The sequence below is a fragment of the Anolis sagrei genome, chromosome 6 (genome assembly GCF_037176765.1).
Source record: "Anolis sagrei isolate rAnoSag1 chromosome 6, rAnoSag1.mat, whole genome shotgun sequence".
Classification (NCBI taxonomy): domain Eukaryota; kingdom Metazoa; phylum Chordata; class Lepidosauria; order Squamata; family Dactyloidae; genus Anolis; species Anolis sagrei.
Genome location: NC_090026.1, coordinates 28,507,975 through 28,526,775, shown reverse-complemented (window position 1 = coordinate 28,526,775; position 18,801 = coordinate 28,507,975). Strand labels below are relative to the sequence as shown.

Here is an 18,801-nt window from a genome sequence, read left to right as displayed (position 1 = left end):
GGAAGGATGAAAGGGTGGAAGTGAAGGAGGAAGGAAAAAGAGAAGGAAGGAAGCAAGGACAAAAGAAGGAAGAGAAGGATGGAACAAGAAAGAGGGGAGGGAAGTAGGGAGAAAGGAGGGAAGGAAGAAAAGACCAAAAGGACAAAAGTGAAGGGAGAAAGGATGGAAGGAAGGAAGGGAAGGAGGAAAGATAAAAAAGGAAGGATGAAAGGGAAGAAGGGAAGGAAGGAAGGAAGGAAGGAAGGAAGGAAGGAAGGAAGGAAGGAAAGGAAGGAAGAAGGATAAAAAAGGAAGGATGAAAGGGAGGAAGGGAAGGATGGAAGGAAGGAAGAGAAGGATAAAGGAAAGAGAAAGGGGAAGGGGGAGAGGGAGGAAAGAGGGAAGGAAGGATGAAAGGGTGGAAGGGAAGGATAGAAGGAGAAAGAGGGAGGGAAGAGAGGGAGGTAAGGAGTAAGGAAAGAGAAGGAAGAAAAGACAAAAGGGAGGGAAGGACAGAAGGATGGAAGGGAAGGAGTAAGGAAAGAGAAGGAAGGATGAAAAGGTGGAAGGGAAGGAGAAAGGGGGGGGGGGAGGAGGAAGAAAAGAGAGAAGGAGGAAAGGATAGGATGGTGTTAGAGAGGAGGTCCCGAGAAAAGAACCCAAGGGGTCGCTTCCACCACCCCCACCTCCCGTGGCCTGGGTTTGCCCATAACTGTGCTATAGGCTATAAAGCAAAGATCAAGCAAACACACCTCTAAATACTCCTTGCTTAAGAAAATTTTATGAAATTCACGAGGTTTCCAGAAAGAGAAGAGTCACCCACAGAACCACTAAGTCAGTGGTAATCAATCTGTGGGTCCCCAGATGTTTTGGCCTTCAATTCCCAGAAATCTTAACAGCTGGAAAACTGGCTAGGATTCCTGGGAGTTGTAGACCAAAACATCTGGGGACCCACAGGTTGAGAACCACTGGTTAAGTTGTCCCTGGTCAAAGTGGTCCCTGGTCAAAGTGGTCCCTGTTCAAGTAGTCCCTGGTCAAGTTGTCCCTGGTCAAAGTGATCCCTGGTCAAGTAGTCCCTGGTCAAGTAGTCCCTGGTCAAGTTGTCCATGGTCAAAGTGGTCCCTGGTCAAAGTGGTCCCTGGTCAAGTGATCCCTGGTCAAAGTGATCCCTGGTCAAAGTGGTCCCTGGTCAAAGTGGTCCCTGGTCAAAGCGGTCCCTGGTCAAGTAGTCCCTGGTCAAGTAGTCCCTGGTCAAGTGATCCCTGGTCAAAGTGATCCCTGGTCAAGTAGTCCCTGGTCAAGTAGTCCCTGGTCAAGTGATCCCTGGTCAAAGTGGTCCCTGGTCAAAGTGGTCCCTGGTCAAGTGATCCCTGGTCAAAGTGATCCCTGGTCAAAGTGGTCCCTGGTCAAAGCGGTCCCTGGTCAAGTAGTCCCTGGTCAAGTTGTACCTGATCAAAAAACGGATGGGAACTACTGGTTTAGATGGGGACCTGAGGTCTCAGCTGAGAGGCATGGATGCCATATTTAGCTATGGACGTGACTCTCTCCAGTCTTGAAATATCAAGACAATCCATACCTTTAAATGAATTCTCCAACTGCATCTTGGTACGTCTCGCTGAAATGCACATTTATGATCAAGTGCAAGTTTCAGTGGCACCTCAGAGCAAAATTTTCCAGGATGTCTCCTATGTAATAAGGGATCAGATTTAAACATATCTACACTGAAAATTAACCTATTGAGATGAATGGGGGTTAGGCTAGTAGTGAGTAACAAGTCTCATTTATTTCAATAATGTGAAAGTTTCTGGATCTAAATTTAATTTGGTAACATGTTCTTGGATAAGAAAATGTTCTACTTGTTGGGATTCAACCCCACACTGCCCAAGTCTCTAGTCCTGAATGAGGAACAAGTTAGTTAGCTTAGAATAGGCGGAGGGTTTCCCTTCCCCAATGTCTCCTGTATGACAGTTGGAATGTATTTCTTCTCTTCTATCCATTTCTGCTCTCATTCTGATTGGTTGTGTAGAATGGATACTTTTCTACTGCAAACCTTTTTAAATCTGACTTCTGTTTCTTACATCTTAGTGTATGTGCAGAGTGTATTGAGATCTCTCTCTGCTTGTGTGTGTCAGGAGACATGTAAACAAAAGCTAGGATCCAGTTATTTACTTTTAAGACATGTAGTTATTGTTTTTGGAAAACAAACCTTTTGTACTTTTAAAGACAAGGCCCCCCAATGGCTCAGTGGGTTAAAGCGCTGAGCTTCTGAACTTGCTGACTGAAAGGTCGGCGGTTTGAATCCGGGGAGTGGCGTGTTAGCTCCAGCTTCTGCCAACCTAGTAGTGTGAGTAGATGAATAGGTACTGCTCCAGCGGAAAGTTAATGCATTCCATGCAGTCATGCTGGTCACATGACCTTGGAGGTGTCTACAGACAACGCCAGCTCTTCGGCTTAGAAATGGAAATGAGCACCAACGCCCAGAGTCGGACACGACTGGACTTAATGTCAGGGGAAACCTTTACTTTTACTAATTTTAAAGACAGCACTAAGCATGTTTGCCTTCTAAGCTCTAAATTCATTACAGCCACATGGCACTTCATGCTCTGCTTGCTGTGAGTTGAATGCTCAACTATAAGTATCCTGTTTTGGCATATTTTTGGGCGTATTGGATATTTGTGCCAAATTTAGTCCAGCTAATGAAAATACAGCCTGCATATCAGATGTTTACATTACGATTCAAAACAGTAGCAAAATTACAGTTACGAAGTAGCAACAAAAATAATTTTATGATTGGGGGTCACCACAACATGAGGAACTGTATTAAGGCTCCGTGGCGTTAGGAAGGTTGAGAACTGATCTACACTATGTAACATGATTCTTGTTCCCGGGTTATAAATGTGATTTCCTAATTGGTTCTATCATAAAAACCTGGAAAGGGTTTATTACCTGGAAAGGACATCCTGCAGCAGATTTTGCTATAGTTTTTCAATTAATATCTCATAGAGTTTCAACCAATTCAATATAGTTTGTGGCAGCCAGGAAAATGAAGTTTCTGGAGTATAATAACTACGTTCAAAGTAAAGACCACACAATTAAATGGGAAATAAGACCTTCTAACCAGCAACAGATTTTTTCCCCCTAATATTATTACATAGAGCTAGCTATGAAAATATGTATGTTTGTACCTCAAGGGCTCCTACATGATTTCATGGACCTGGACAAAAACATGCCCCATATCCCCTTCATTATCCAATTTAAAATACTGTTTAGGTTTCAACTTAAAAAACTCACCACTTTTATGGTGGGACCCCCAAAAAATGAATAAAAAAGTATCTCTGTATGCAACCACAAGAGGGCAGTGTACAGCTAGAAATGGGATGCTGTGAGTTTTCCGGGTTGTATGGCCATGTTCCAGAAGCCTTCTCTCCTGACATTTCACCCACATCTATGGCAGGCATTCTCAAAGGGTTGAGGAGTCTGCTGGAAACTAGGCCAGTGAGGTTTATATATCTGTGGAATAATGTCCAGGCTGGGAGAAAGAACTCTTGTCTGCTTGAGGCAAGTGTGAATGTTGCAATTGGCCAGCTTGATTAGCATTTAATGGCCTTGCAGCTTCAAAACCTGGCTGATTGATGCCTGGGAGAATCCTTTGTTTGGAGGTGTTAGCTGGTCCTTATTGATTATTGTCAGGAATTCCTCTGCTTCCTTATGCTGTCAGTTGTTTCCTTGATGTATGGTAAGAACACCTTTCCTCTGGATCTTTGTCTTTACTCTTCATGTCTTGCTATTAGAAATGCCTGTACCTCCCTATGAGATTGAGAGCCCTTCTACACTGCCATATAATCCAGAATATCAATACAGATAATGTGGATGATCTGCTTTGAACTGGATTATCTGAGTCTAGGATCCCCCGGTGGTGCAATGAGTTAAACCCTTGTGCTGGCAGGACTGAAGACTGACAGGTTGGAGGTTCAAATCCGGGAGAGTGCAGATGAGCTCCCTCTGTCAGCTGCAGCTCCCCATGCAGGGACATGAGAGAAGCCTCCCACAAGGATGGTAAAACATAAAACATCAAACCCCTGGGCAATGTCCTTGCAGACGGCCAATTCTCTCACACCAGAAATGACTTGCAGTTTCTCAAGTCGCTAAGATTAAGGTTTTCCCTGACATTAAATCCACTCGTGTCTGACTCTGGGGGGTGGTGCTCATCTCCATTTCTAAGCTGAAGCCGGCATTGTCCATAGACACCTCCAAGGTCATGTGGTTGGCATGACCAAAGCGGTACCTATCCACCTACTCATCTTCCCACATTTGCATGTTTTTGAACTGCCCACCCTGCTCCCTGGATTTGAACCATTGACCTTTTGGTCAGCAAGTTCAGCAGCTCAGTGGTTTAACCTGATGCACTATTGGGGGCTCAAGTTGCTCCTGAAACAAAAAAATCTGACTCTACACTGCCAGATAATCCAGCTCAAAGCAGATAATCTGGATTTTATACATCTGTGAACAAGGGGCCTGAGACAGTGTATTTCTCAAGTCATATTGCCCTGGCAACTCATGGCCCGTTTTTCTATTTGGGGGGGGGGGGGTGTTTCTGTGTTTCCCAGCCGCAATGTGCACACCTGTCCCAATTTTTCACCCTGTGTTCCTTTCCACGAGGGCAGAAGATATTGCTGCTGTGTTGATTCAGAGCTAACATTTCTACAGTGCCCAGAATAAAACGTGTGACCAGATTCCCCCCTCCCTTTCCCAATCCAATGCAATGCCATCTGGAAAGGCCCTTCTTCCTTCATGATGCATGGCTCTCTCCCTTCTCCCTTCGGATCCTCTCTCTTGCATCGATTGGCAGTTCTTTACCTCCACGCATTGATTTTTATTTTTCGACTTCTCGCCTTGTCTCCTACTGTGGCTCGTGACAGATTTCCTGGGTTTTCCTGAAACTGGCAGGTTCCAGGAAAGGAAGGGGCCTCTCCTTCCCTCGCAGGGCATTGCTTCATGTGTCCTTTTTGCACAGATGAGTTTAATAGAGGGATGCAATGGGTTTATTTATTTATTTATTTTGCAACCACTGACTTGTGCAAATTGGTGCATTTCTCTGGAGCACGTGGTTGTAGGGATGTGCCACACTCCCTTCCTTTTTTGACCAGGCTCTTTGGAGGTTTACCTATGTATGGCTTCTGAGTTCAACAGAGCTGCTGCCTCTCCTTGGTGGCTTTCTCCCTTAGGTTGCATGGGCTGGTGCATTTCCCTCCTTTCCTTTAACCCCATCCTTTCGCTTGGAGATGTGCATTGGGGGGGGGGGTGGCTTTGCTTTTGGGTCCTTCCCTTCCCTTCCTTTAGCCCATCCTTCTGCTGGAGTTGTGCATTTGGGGAGAGGAGTTTGCTTTTAGGTCTTTTCTTCCCTTTCTTTTCCTTCTTTTAACCTCATTCTTTTGCTAGACTTGTGCATTGGGGGGGGGGGTTGCTTTTGAGTCCTTCCTTCCCTTCCTTTAACCCCATCCTTTTGCTGGAGTTGTGCATTTGGGGAGGGGAGCTTGCTTTTGGGTCCTTGCATCCTTCCCTTCCATTCCCTATCCCTTTAACCTCGTCCTTTTGCTGGAGTTGTGCATTTAGGGAGGAAAGCTTGCTTTTGGGTCCTTCCAGCCTTCCCTTCTCTATCCCTTTCACCCCATCCGTTTGCTGGAGTTGTGCATTTGGGGAGGGGAGCTGTGCTTCCTTTTGGGTCCTTCCTTCCTGTCCCTTCCCTTCTTTTAACCCCATCCTTCTGCTGGAGTTGTGCATTTGAGAAGAGGAACTTGCTTTTGGGTCCCTTCTCTTCCTTTAACCCCATCCTTTTGCTAGAGTTGTGCATTTGGGGAGAGGAGCTTGCTTTTGGTCCTTCCTTTCCTTCTTTTAACCCCATCCTTTTGCTAGAGTTGTGCATTGGGCGGGGGGGGGGGGGGGTGGCTTTGCTTTTGGGTCCTTCCTTCCCTTCCTTTAACCCCATCCTTTTGCCGGAGTTGTGTATTTGGGGAGGGGAGCTTGCTTTTGGGTCCTTCCATCCTTCCCTTCCATTCCCTATCCCTTTAACCCCATCCTTCTGCTGGAGTTGTGCATTTGGGGAGAGGAACTTGCTTTTGGGTCTTCCCTTCCTTCCCTTCATTTAATCCCATCCTTTTGCTAGAATTGTGCATTTGGGGACAGGAGCTGGCTTTCCATTTGGGTCCTTCCCTTCCCTTCTTTTCACCCCATCCTTTTGCTGGAGTTGTGCATTTGGGAGAGGAGCTTGCTTTTGGGTCCTTCCTTCCCTTCCCATCCCTTCCTTCAACTCCATCTTTTTGCTAGAGTTGTGCATTTGGGAAGGAAAGCTTGCTTTGCTTTTGGGTCCTCCCTCCCTTCCTTTCTTATCCCTTTAACCCCATCCTTTTGCTGGAGTTGTGCATTTGGGGAGAAGAGCTGGCTTTCCTTTTGGGTCATTCCTTCCTGTCCCTTCCCTTCTTTTAACCCCATCCTTTTGCTGGAGTTCTGCATTTGGGGAGAGGAGCTTGCTTTTGGGTCCTTCCTTCCCTTCCCATCCCTTCCTTTAACCCCATCCTTTTGCTAGAGCTGTACATTTGGGGAGGCAAGCTTGCTTTGCTTTTGAGTCCCCTTCCTCCCTTCCTTCCTTCCTTCCTTCCTTCCTTCCTTCCTTCCTTCCTTCCTTCCTTCCTTCCCTTCTCTATCCTTTTCACCCTATCCTTTTGCTGGAGTTGTGCATTTGGAGAAAAGAGCTGTCTTTCCTTTTGGGTTCTTCCTGTCAATTCCCTTTTTTAACCCCATCCTTTTGCTGGAGTTGTGCATTTGGGGAGAGGAGCTTGCTTTTGGGTCCTCCCTCCCTCCCTTTTCTATCCCTTTCACCCCATCCTTTTGATAGAGTTGTGCATTTGGGGGGGGGGGGTGTTGGCTTTCCTTTTGGGTCCTTCCTTCCCTTCCCTTTTTTTAACCCCATCCTTTTGGTGGTGTTGTGCATTTGGGGAGGCAAGCTTGCTTTGCTTTTGGGTCCTTCCTTCCCTTTTCTATCCCTTTCACCCAATCCTTTTGCTGGAGTTGAGCATTTGGGGAGGCGAGCTGGCTTTGCTTTTGGGTCCTTCATTCTTTCTTTCCTCCCCTCCCCATCCCTGCTTGCTGCATTTCCAACGGCCCCATTCAAGCCTTCTCTCCATGTGGCCCCTGCTTTAGAGGCCACCCCCAATACACTGCAGGAATCGGTGCCTTCCTCTGCTCCAACGAAGGCTTTCATGGCCGGAATCACGGGGTTGCTGTGAGTTTTCCGGGCTGTGTGACCATGTTCCAGAAGCATTCTCTCCTGACGTTTCACCCACATCTATAGCAGGCATTCTCAGAGGTTGTGAGGTCTGCTGGAAACTAGAAACGTGGGGTTTCTATATCTGTGGCATGTCCTTTCCCTTCCCTTTCCGCATTTTGGTGCATTTTTCCGCCCTTTGCTGCAGCGTCTCCTTCTTTTCTCCACCGGACAGTAGTAGCATCCATGTTTCATGGGTGTCATGCCCTTTTCCCCCCCTTTGCCTGCCTCCCCTCCCTCCCCTCACCCCGTTTTTACCTGCGATGCATCTGATTCCTTTCTCTCCTCCTCCCCCCCCCCTCCACCTCTTTCCTCCTTTTCCTCCCCTTCTTCCTCTCTTCCCCCTCCTTTTTCCGAAAGGACCACCGCATGACATCATCCTAAAACTCGGCCCCGCCCCCAGGCTTCCCCCATTGGCTCCCCGCGGCCCCCTCCCCTCCGCCCACCCGCCTCCCCATTCATTGGCTTGGCCGCCGTGCCACTCGCAGCCCGCCTCCCCCCGCCCTTACCCACCGAGGGGCGGTGCCTCAAGGGTTGTCCCCGAGCTTCCCGGGCGCGGAGTGGCCAGAGGGCCGGTCAGTCAAGGCTCCCTTAAAGGGGCAGGCGCGCCGCGAGCTTTGCGCCGAGCCAAGGGGCGGGCTTGGGCTCCTGCTTCTCCTCCTCCTCCTCCTCCTCCTCCTCCTCCTCCTCTTCTCGCTGGCTGGGTCTGCCTCGGAGGGGGGCTGCCAGGCGGTGGCCGACCGACCGGCCGGCTGGAGGGAGGGCGGGAGGGAGGGAGGGATGCCGGGGATGGGCGCCGGGGACCCGTGAAGGCCGGCCGCGGAGGAGGCGCCCTCCCGCATCCCTCCCGCAGCAGCACCGCCGCCGCCGCCTGCATCGCCTCCCCCGCCTGCTGCAAAGACAGGTAAGGAGCCCGGCCGGCCCTTGGGAAGGAAGACCGCATCTCCCGGGAGCCTTTCCTCCCCCAAAGGCACCCCTCTTCCATTCCTGAGCATCCCAGGATGCTCAGCCTTGGGACCAGCCTCCCTCCTCCCCCCCCCCTATTCTGTCTCCCCCATCTTCTCCCCAAAATGCAATCCATGACACAGTGTCTCCTCTGCAGCCTTGCCTGCATCTCCGATGGCCTTCTCCCTCCCTTGGCGCCTCCCGCATCCTCTGATCAGGACCCACACCTTCCTCACGCATTCAGCATCCAGCCTCCTCGCCTTCTGCCAAAGCCTTGCATGCCCACAGACTCATCTTGGACCCCAAGCCCTTCTCCCCCCGCACACAGCCCGCTCCTTCTGTCTCCCCAAGGCACCAAAGGGCCCTGCCACACAGCCCTCTATCCCAGAATCTCAAGGCAGGAAACCCCACATTATCTGAGTGTGGACCCAGGCCCCTTCCACACAGCCCTATATCTCAGAATGTCAAAGCAGAAAACCCCACATTATTTGAGTGTGGACCAAGGCCACTTCCACACAGCCCTGTATCTCAGAATATTGTGGAAGGAAACCCCACATTATCTGAGTGTGGACTCGGTGCCTTTCCTCACATCCCTATTTCCCAGAATATTAAGGCAAGAAACCCCACAATATCTGAGTGTGGACTCAGGGCCCTTCCACACAGCCCTATATCCCAGAATACCAAGGCAGAAAACCCCACATTGAGTGTGGACTCAGGCTCCTTTCACACAGCCCTATATCAGCCTTGGGACCAGCCTCCCCCCCCCGCCCCCCTTGTGGCAGGAAACCCCACATTATCTGAGTGTGGACTCAAGGCCCTCCCACACAGCCCTATATCTCAGAATATTAAGGCAGGAAACCCCACAATACCTGAGTGTGGACTCAGGCCCTTCCACACAGCCCTATATCTCAGAATATTGTGGCAGGAAACCCCACGTGTTCTGAGTGTGGACTCAGGGCCCTTCCATACAACCCTATATCTCAGAATATTGTGGCAGCAAACCCAACATTATCTGAGTGTGGACTCAGTGCCATTCCTCACATCCCTATTTCCCAGAATATTAAGGCAGGAAACCCCACAATATCTGAGTGTGGACTCAGGGCCCATCCATACAGCCCTATATCCCAGAATACCAAAGCAGAAAACCCCACATGATCTAAGTGTGGACTCAGGCCCCTTCCACACATCCCTATATCCCAGAATATGATGGCAGAAAATCCCACATTATCTGAATGTAGACTCAGGCCCCTTCCACACATCCCAGAATATCCAGACAGAAAATCCCACATTATCTGATTGTAGACTCAGGGCCCTTCCACACAGTCCACAATATCTGCTATGAACTGGGTTTTCTGAGTTCACACTCAGATAACATGGGATTTTCTGCCTTGTGTGGAAGGGCCCTTAGAGCTTCCTTCTTCCTCTCCTTACTCTTCCTCACAGCACCCAGGACACTTTCCATGCCATCTCCGCCATCTCAACCCTCTTTTCCCACCACAAACCCCCTCTGATGCCACCCAACCAACCAATCAACCAAAGCAAGCAGGCATCCTCTAGCTTGCTCTTATACCTTTCCTTCCTTCTTCTCCTGGAACCTTCTCTTTATTTATTTACTTCGCTTGTATACTGCTTTTCATGGAATCATAGAGTTGGAAGAGACCTCGTGGGCCATCCAATCCAACCCTTCAGCCAAGAAGCAGGAAAATTTCATTCAAAGCATCCCCAACAGATGGCCATCCAGCCTCTCTTTAAAAGCCTCCAAAGAAGGAGCTTCCCTCCACCACATTCCGAGGCAGAGAGTTCCACTGCTGAACAGCTCTGTCTCACAATCAGGAAGTTCTTCCTAATGTCTAGGTGGAATCTCCTTTCCTGTAGTTCAATACCCTAGTCCCTGGGGCAGCAGAACACAGGCTTGCTCCCTCCTCCCTGTGACTTCCCCTCATATATTTATACATGGTCATCATGCCTCCTCTCAGCCTTCTCTTCTGCAGGCTAAACATGGCCAGCTCTTTAAGCCACTCCTCATAGGGCTTGTTCTCCAGACCGTTGATCATCTTCGTCACTCTCCTCTGGACACATTCCATCTTGTCAACATCTCCCTTAAATTGTGGTGTTCAGAATTCATAGAATCATAGAATCATAGAATCAAAGAGTTGGAAGAGACCTCATGGGCCATCCAGTCCAACCCCCTGCCAAGAAGCAGGAATATTGCATTCAAATCACCCCTGACAGATGGCCATCCAGCCTCTGCTTAAAAGCTTCCAAAGAAGGAGCCTCCACCACACTCCGGGGCAGAGAGTTCCACTGCTGAACGGCTCTCACAGTCAGGAAGTTCTTCCTAATGTTCAGATGGAATCTCCTCTCTTGTAGTTTGAAGCCATTGTTCCGCGTCCTAGTCTCTAAGGAAGCAGAAAACAAGCTTGCTCCCTCCTCCCTGTGGCTTCCTCTCACATATTTATACATGGCTATCATATCTCCTCTCAGCCTTCTAATTGGACACAATATTCCAGGTGTGGTCTGACCAAGGCAGAATAGAGGGGTAGCATGACATCCCTGGATTTAGACACTAGACTCCTATTTATGCAGGCTATAATCCCATTGGCTTTCCCCCCCACCACATGACATGGTTGGCTCATGTTTAACTTGCTGTCCACGAGGACTCCAAGATCTTTTCCACACGTACTGCTATCGAGCCAGGCATTGTCCCCCATTCTGTATCTTTGCATTTCATTTTTTTCCGCCTAAGTGGAGTATCTTGGGGGGGGGGGGTTCAAAGTGGTTTTCAACATAATTATGGCAAAATATAATGCCTCACATATGGAAACCTAATGGTAATAACATACAATTATCAATTAAATAATCAAACACAACCTCCTTTAACATTAAAACATGGAATTAAAATAACGCAATCCAGAAATCATGGTCCAAGGCCATCCTAAATATCAATTGAACATAAGACCTGGTCATTCATTGTACTGCTTACTGCCCAAAGGTTTGGTCCCATAACCAAGTTTTTACTTTTCTTCTGAAGGCCAGGAGGGAGGGTGCTGATCTAATTTCGTTGGGGGGGGGGGGGGTTCCATAGCCAAAGAATCACCACTGAAAAGGCCCTGTCTCTCATCCCCACCAATTGCACTTGCAAGGGAGGTGGAACGGAGAGCAGGGCCTCCCCAGATGATCTTAAACCCCTTCTGTCCCAAAAGCCCACCCTCCACTTGTACCTCCCCAATCAACCTGGGCCCAGGTGAAGGTTTGCACCTCCCTCTGCATTGAGGACTAGCAAGAGGGGGTCCATTTTCTCCCCTCACCACCCTTTGGAACCCTAGATCTGCCCTAGACCCCACACATTGGCCTCCTGTCTGTCATTCCGTCAGCATCCTATGCACAAGAGTAGAGTGCCAGATGGGGAAAAGGGAAACCGGCCAGCAACGGACAGGTTTGTTTTGACAGAGAGGGGCAGAGTGTTCCAAAGGGTGAGTCTAGGCAGAAAATCCCACAATATCTGCTTTGAACTGGGTTATCTGAGTCCACACTCAGATAATGTGGGTTGTCTGCCTTGATATTCTGGGATATAGGTCTTTGTGGAAGGGCCCTGAGTCCACACTCAGATAATGTGGGTTGTCTGCCTTGATATTCTGGAATATAGGAATTTGTGGAAGGGCCCTAAGTGCACACTCAGATAATATTGGATTGTCTGCCTTGATATTCTGGGATATAGGGCTGTGTGGAAGGGCCCTGAGTGCACACTCAGATAATGTGGGATTGTCTGCCTGGATATTCTGGGATATAGGGTTGTGTGGAAGGGCCCTGAGTGCACACTCATATAATGTTGGATTGTCTGCCTTGATATTCTGGGATATAGGGCTGTGTGGAAGGGCCCTGAGTGCACACTCAGATAATATTGGATTGTCTGCCTTGATATTCTGGGATATAGAGCTGTGTGGAAGGGCCCTGAGTGCACACTCAGATAATATTGGATTGTCTGCCTTGATATTCTGGGATATAGGGCTGTGTGGAAGGGACCTGAGTGCACACTCAGATAATGTGGGATTGTCTGCCTTGATATTCTGGGATATAGGGCTGTGTGGAAGGGACCTGAGTCACACTCAGATAATATTGGATTGCCTGCCTTGATATTCTGGGATATAGGGCTGCGTGGAAGGGCCCTGAGTCCACACTCAGATAATGTGGGATTGTCTGCCTTGATATTCTGAGATATAGGGCTGTATGGAAGGGCCCTGAGTGCACACTCAGATAATATTGGATTGTCTGCCTTGATATTCTGGGATATAAGGCTGTGTGGAAGGCCCCTGAGTGCACACTCAGATAATGTGGGATTGTCTGCCTTGATATTCTGGGATATAGGGCTGTGTGGAAGGGACCAGAGTCCACATTCAGATAGTATGAGATTTGCAGCCTTGATATTCTGGGATATAAGGCTGTGTGGCAGGGCCCAGGGATACAATGATATGAAAGATGGAAAGATGAGCTAGAATTCCTCTTTCATTGATGTGCATCTCAGGAACAGGCACCTTTTGAACCAGCCTTCCGCTCTGCCCCCTGTCGAAATCCCCCTGTCCTGTGCTTGCCGCCTTCCCTTTTCCCCACCTGACACTCTCCTCCTCTCCTGCCTGGCCTGTGCTCCACTTGGTTGTCCCTGGTTCCCCTTTGAGCCTCGTGTGCACCCACGAGAGGCAAACCCAGACAACCTCCCCTCATCTGCTCCCCCGCCATATATATTGGATGGTGCTGCATTTCCAACCATCTTCCGTAGAAGCCACGTTTCCTTTCTGCTTCTCCCCCTCTTTGCCCTTCGCCATGCAAAACACTAGTCCACAGTCTCCACTATTGCTCCTTCCCTCCACCTCCCGAACTCCATCCAGCATCTCCAATCACAATTGGGTTGCAGCACATAGGATCTCCCTGCATCCCTCCCTATTGCTCTTTCATTTGAGGGTTTCCTCGCCGTCCCTGCTTCACTTCCCACCCAGTCTGATTTCCCACAGGCACCCCTTTGCTGTCCCAAATCCCATCCCGCTTGCCTTTGCTGCCTTTATCCATTCATCCATTCAAAGCTGGCCGAAGACGCTTTGCTGTCCTGCACAACAAATACCACCTGTCTCCAACCACCCAAGTCAAGAGTGGCGGTACCCAAAGCCAACCGGATTGTTTTGATCTGTGAGACCGAAAATTCCACAAGCACCTCTTTTCATCCCTGGCTATTACAATATAATAATAGGTTGCTATGAGTTTTCTGGGCTGTGTGGCCATGTTCCAGAAGCATGCTCTCCTGACGTTTCTCCCACATCTATGGCAGGCATCCCTATTTATTTATTTATTTATTGACGACATTTATATGCTGCCCTTCTCACCCTGAAGGAGTGGTTTACAAGTAATATGTAAATATGTAAATACAATATATTAAATTATTACCATAGCACAATATTAGTATTATATATTACTATATTGCACTATATCATTATATTGTAATATTATTAGTAATACTACATGTAATACATAATATAATATCATATTATTAGTAATATATTGTATTACATTATAATATTACCAATTTTATATGTATATTATATTATATTATATTATATTATAATATTATATTATATTATTAGCACAGTGCAGGTGACAAGGTGGAACTATCTTCCTGGCCCCCTGTCTTCACTCTGGTCTTTTGAGGTTTTGTGCATTGTAACTCCTCGTCATTTATGTAAATGAGCTTAAAGACTTCAAACTTAATTTTCAGTAAATCAGAGGCTTAGAGGTTGTAAGGTTTGTTGGAAACTAGACAAGTGGGGTTTGTGTGCATATATATGTGTGTATGTGTGTGTATATATATATATATATATATATAGAGAGAGAGAGAGAGAGAGAGGGAATGTTCAAGGTGGGAGAAAGAACTCTAGTCCAGTGTTTCTCAACCTGTGGGTCTCCAGATGTTTTAGCATTCAACTCCCAGAAATCCTAACAGCCGGTAAACTGGTTGGGATTTCTGGGAGTTGTAGGTCAAAACACTCGGGGACCCATAGGTTGATAGCCACTGCTCTAGTCTGTTTGAGGCAAATGTGAATGTTGCATCTGGCCAGCTTGATTAACATTCAGTAGCCTTGCAGCTTCAAAGTCTGGCTGCTTCTTGCAAGGGATTCCCCCCAGGCAGGAAGCAGCCAGTCTTTGAAGCTGCAAGTCTATTGAATGCTTTCACACTTGCCTCATGCAGACAAGGGTTCTTTCTCCCACCTTGGACATTATTCCACTGATTTTGAATACCCCAGAAGCACCAGATCCCATCTTACCTTGGAAACCAGGCAGGGTCAGCCCTGGTTAGTACTTAGATAAGAGACTGCCAATGAATACAAAAGATAAATACTCATAATGGAAATAAATAATGCTCCAAGTGTTGTTGAAGACTTTCGTGGCCGGATTCACTAGGTTGCTGTGAGTTTTCCGGGCTGTATGGCCATGTTCCAGAAGCATTCTCTCCTGACGTTTTGCCCACATCTATGGCAGGCATCCTTAGTGGTTGTCCAGGGTGGGAGAAAGAAATCTTGTGTGTTTGAGGCAAGTGTGAATGTTGCAATTGGCCATCTTGATTAGCATTGAGTGGACTTGCAGCTTCAAAGTCTGGCTGCTTCCTGCCTGGGGGAATCCTTTGTTGGAAGGTGGGATGCCAATTGCAACATTCACACTCACCTCCAATGGACAAGAGTCCTTTCTCCCACCCTGGACATTATTCCACAGATATATAAACCCCATTTTCCGAGTCTCCAACAGACCTCACGACCTCTGAAGATGCCTGCCATAGATGTGGGCGAAACGTCAGGAGAGAATGCTTCTGGAATGTTACCATATAGCTCAGTAAACTCACAGCAACCCATTGCTTCCAGCCATGAAAGCCTTCGACAACACAATATAATAATAAATTGGTAACCATTTGCTGACTACTCTGCAATGTGCTGCCTAAAGCAGCTGTCTCACTGCGCCTGTCCTGAATTCATGGTTGTATCTGATGCCACTCATATGCAAAAGATTATGTGCACCTAGGGTTCCTAACCTGTTCATTGCTGCCTCGTCTCTTTGCAAGCTTAACCCGCCTTAGCATAGCTTTCCCCTTTGCAACAGGGACATTCCTGTTATGCTTGCTTCTGTGCACCTCCATTTTTACTGAACCAATATTTCTGCTCCTTTTCTTGGCCTGCCTGTGTTTGCCATCTCCTAAGCACCTACATATGCCCCCTTCCCACTTCTTTCACATACATGTTGGAATATGTATTTGAAAATCCCCTCCTTACTCCTCCAAACTGGTGTCTGCCATCTCAGTCTCTTATCATCTGCTTCTGCAAAATGTGAGGCCTTCATTTTGTTGGACTATGACATATGGCTAAGACAATACATGGGATGGGTGTATTTGCTGCTAGCACTAGATGTTAGAGAGTGGTGTCAGCACCTCAAACTGTTGTATTTTAGGTGTCATACTCTCATGTACCAAAAAGAGGGAGTTCTTTTGATATGGTGATGAAAAGATGGGGTGTTTGGGGAGGTTTGGACGAATCTTTTCATCTTCATGCAGCTGTCATGTTAAAATAATACAGAGACTATGGGTTGTCGAAGGCTTTCATGGCTGGAAGCACTGGTTTTCTGTGAGTTTTCCGGGCTGTATGGCCATGTTCCAGAAGCATTCTCTCCTGACATTTCTCCCACATCTATGGCAGGCATCCTCAGAGGTTGTGAAGTGTATTGGAAACTAGGCAAGTGGGGTTTATATATCTGTGGCAATGCCCAAGGTGGGAGAAAGAACTCTTGTATGTTTGAAGCAGGTGTAAATGTTGCTATTTATCGGTTTGATTTCATTGAATAGCCTTGCAGCTTCAAGGCTTGGCTGCTTCCTGCCTGGGGGAATCCTTTGTTGGAAGGTGATTAGCTGGCCCTGATTGTTTCTTGTCTGGAATTCCCCTGTTTTTGACTGTTGTTCTTTATTCACTGTTACAATTTTGGAGGTTTTTTTTAAATACTATTAGCCAGCTTTTGTTCCTTTTCTACTCTCCTTCCTTCTCTCCTAGGAGGGAGAAGTCAGAGGAAATTGGGGAGAAGAGAGACTGAGTAAAGCATTTGCCTCTTCTCTCTTGGTTTCTCCAAAGCTTGGATGGTTGCTGCTGGGGGAATCCTTTGTTGGGAAGTGATTAGCTGGCCCTGATTGTTTCTTGTCTGATTTTTTTTTAGTGCTGTTCTTTATTTACTGTCCTGATGTTAGAGGTATTTTTAAATACTAGTAGCCACTTGCCTTGCTTCCAACAAACCTCACAACCTCTGAGGATACCTGCCATAGATGTGGGTGAAACGTCAGGAGAGAATGCTTCTGGAACATGGCCAAACAGCAACAGAAAACAGAAAACTCACAGCAATCCAATATAGAGACTCTCTACTGGAGACGTCAACAATGGGTGTACAAGTGGGGAGGGAAAACTGTGACCTTCCATATATTCTTGGACTCCAAGTCCTATCAGCCCATACCAGCCTGATCATTGGTGAGAAATTCTGGGAGTCGTAGTTCATCAACGCCTGGAGGCCCACAGGTTCCCCACCTCTGGGTTTACAGTCTGTGTGTTCTCCACCTCCACATGTCGGAGTTCATCACTCTTCCATAGCTAACTTTGGAAAACCTATATTTATAGCCAAGGTGTAGGTGGTTAAAAAACAAGATGTGTGTGTGGGAGATAGTCTGGTCAGGCACTTAGAGGCAAGCATGCAATGTGCACTGTCGCTGCTTCACAGTTCCTTTCATACAAGCTGTTAATGTGAAACCCATTTGCACAAGAAAATTAAAGTGATGTATTTGTCACTTCTGCAAATGAGAGATGATATATAGGCAATTTGGGCTTATAAATGGCTGTTGCATATGCATTGCGATTTAGACACATTGTACAGGTATTTGGGTGTGTACATGTGAACCTTAGTCCTTCATACTCTTACAAAGAGTCAAAATGCATAAAACATTATTTTATTATCTCAATATGAACTATCATTTAACTATTTGGCACACACAAAGAGAATCAGAACCCCAGAGTTGGCATTTATGTTATACGAGTTTGGATACCCAGCATTGCCTGGATTATTTGAAAAAGTCAAATTTTTAATTGTACAAAATGCATATGGTTATGGGTGAACTACAACTCACATTGTGCCAGGTTAACCCCGAGAAACTCCATCAGTGCTTAAAATTCGTTATGTTGGGCAAGTTTGCTCTAGATGCATCATCGGTGGCATTCAGTGTGCTCTCTGGCTGTACAGTAAACTACAAATCCCACCATAGTGAGTCAGTCCCCTCAAACCTCTCCAGTAGGTTGAGTTAGTCATAGGGGTTATGTGTGCCAAGTTTGGTCCAGGTCCATCATTGGTGGAGATCACAGTTTCTCTGGTTGTGGGTAAACTACAACTTCCAGAAAGGAAAGTCAGTTCCTCCCAAACCTCTCCAGTAATCAAATTTTGGCATATCAGGTATATGTGCCAAGTTTGGTCCAGATCGATTGGTGTTTGGGTTCACAATGCTTTCTGGCTATAAGTGAACTACAAATCCTCCAAATCAAGGTGAATTTTCCCCAAAGACCTCCAGTATTTTTTGTTGGGCATGGATGCTCTGTGTGCCAAGTTTGGTCCAATTTCCTCTTTGGTGGAGTTCAGAGTGCTCATTGATTGCAGGTGAACTATAAATCCCAGTACCTACAACTTCAAAATGTCCAGGCCAATTCCCCTCAAAAAACAAGAGTATTCAAATTTGTACATGTTCATGCGGCTCACCATAACCTGCAATGTCATTGGAGGGAGGGCCTTTGGGGTCTCCTGAGTAGCGTAAACGTTGTCAATAGGTTCAGCAAGTGCTTCCTGTAACCTTCCATGTGGTTGTGGTGTGAATCTGTCCTGAGCTATGCACTGAAAGATGTTGATGGACATACAAGCATAAGTCAGCAATATTGCACACTTATAAATTTATGAGCACCACCACTCATATCCTAACATGAGTTGTGCGGAAAGACATTCACAGGCTTGGTATGAATGTGGAATAATCAAAACTGTTTGTAGTATTGATGAAGTTCAACATTATATGTCAACGGTGTGCTTGTCCTTCGCTCAGAATAAACCAATGTACTACTGATATAAGGCTAGTGTAGGCAGATTTTACTTATTTTCACTATTTTGCTTGTGTTTGAAAGGAGTTTGCAGATAACCTCACCTGTTTAATAGTAATGAGGGATGATAAGAAGAAAGGGAAGGTGTTATTGGTTTTTTGGGATAATCTTGTTCACTTCGGTTTCCAGACCTTGACTAGACTATTCAGGAGTAATAGAAACTTGCTAAATGTCTTAATATGATTATGAACTTGTTTAGTATTTTTTAAGAAACCCTCCCAAAAATCCTTTTGCACGGACATATGCTTTAGTTTTAGGGCAAGCACAGGGAAAAAGCACATAAACATCTAAACACTGGGTTCTTTTTCACATCACCTTCAGTATCCATGACCCTATGCATGAGGTCTTTGATATCTCTCT

The 18,801-nt window shown here is 46.9% G+C and overlaps 1 protein-coding gene across 6 annotated transcripts in view; it reads left to right on the top strand.

Annotated features, from left to right (window-relative positions):
- The first annotated feature begins 7,869 nt into the window (after positions 1 to 7,869).
- PPFIA3 (PTPRF interacting protein alpha 3) overlaps positions 7,870 to 18,801 on the top strand; it is a 105,494-nt gene continuing 94,562 nt past the window's right edge. For 3 of the 6 annotated variants that reach the window (XM_060780727.2, XM_060780724.2, XM_060780725.2), the window contains exon 1: positions 7,870 to 8,204. The gene's annotated coding sequence lies outside the window, so the exon portion shown is untranslated. The remainder of the gene's footprint in view (positions 8,205 to 18,801) is intronic. The other 3 variants (XM_060780731.2, XM_060780726.2, XM_060780723.2) reach the window with 2 other exon arrangements.